The sequence below is a fragment of the Capsicum annuum genome, chromosome 10 (genome assembly GCF_002878395.1).
Source record: "Capsicum annuum cultivar UCD-10X-F1 chromosome 10, UCD10Xv1.1, whole genome shotgun sequence".
Lineage (NCBI taxonomy): Eukaryota > Viridiplantae > Streptophyta > Magnoliopsida > Solanales > Solanaceae > Capsicum > Capsicum annuum.
Window position 1 is genome coordinate 55,838,849 of NC_061120.1, and position 1,475 is coordinate 55,840,323.

A 1,475-nucleotide genomic window follows, 5' to 3' on the forward strand; every position below is an offset into this window, starting at 1 on the left:
TTCTTGGTCAAGCTCAAGGTTAGTTGATTTTCATGATAAAAGGTGGTACTATTGGGGATAACTCTAGATATAAAATAAACTCTATTGAGTTTTAAAACAAGCCTAAGTATAGATCAATAATAAAATAACAATTCCTAAGGGGAAATAATAAATAGGATCCTATAATTCAGACTAACATGATTGCTTTAGATATAGCACCTTGTATCTTTAAGTTAGGCTTGAACATGGTAAGATCATGCAGGTAGACCCAAACCAATTGCATGTGACAATTATAAGTTGTAAATGATGAAGTGTGGCATTTAAAGGAGAAAATATAGTTGAGAAGTGTTTCTAATTTTAAAGGTTATCAGTCGTAGTGCCCAAGGAAAAAGTAGTCCTATTCTTACTCCATGCCTAACGAAATCATGTTTCATGCCTTGTATCTTTAGATTGAATGAGACCTATGTCCAAGTCTATTTTATGCTATTCATACTCTATGTACCCATATCATATGACTAAGATACTTGGGCCATTTTAATGTTTCATATCTAGATATCTCATGAGACTTATGTCTATGATTCTATTCCTTTGAACATTATGAAATTTCCTATGGGGATGATGTCTAAGATGATAAATAAAAAGTAAGGTAATAATGTGAGAATGTTGAATTCTATTAAGGAATGGTTGTCCTCGTGTTTTAATAAGAAAGACTTAGGAGAAGTGGCTCATATCCTAGGGATCAAGCTCATGCAAGATTGTAAAAAAAGGACATCAGGCTTTTCTCAAGAACTTTATATTTATATTATTCTTGCAAGATTTATCAAGAAAAATTCCAAAAAGAGATTCTTTTCTTTTAGTGTGATTCCCCAAAAAAATTTTCCGTTCAGCTCTCGGACGAAAATGTGTTGAATTTTGTTCTTTATTATGATTAATAATTTTTATATATGGAATTTATGGATATGCAACCCGTCATCACGTAGATCATCGAATAATCTTTCCAACAATATGTGGATCATCCAAAATGGACACTCGAGCGATGAGTTATGATCATTCCGATCTAACCGTGAATAGTGGTGAACAGTAAATGTGCAGGAAAAAAATACTGAGGTCAGGCGAATTTTAGGGTCAACTTCAAACAACCATAACTCTTTGTACATAATGATCTGGAAGAGCTACTATAAAACAACAGAAAGCTCTGAAAGTCCTTTTCCAATGAAATTGGTTTCATCCAATTTGGACATCGAAGCAAAAAGTTATGGTCGATCTACTTCAGCCTATCAGAACAGTCCACCAAAGGATAGATTTGACATTATTTGATTTTTAAGGGTATTTTGGTTATTCCCACTCCAATCCATCCGGGTAAACCATGGATTTAAGTCCATTAAGAGCATTCAATAGCTCATTTTTCTTCAAAATTTTCTAAGGCTCAAACCCCAACCCTACTACTCCAAATTTCATCCTTCTATGTCTCTTGATTGAACCATAGAAAATTCAAA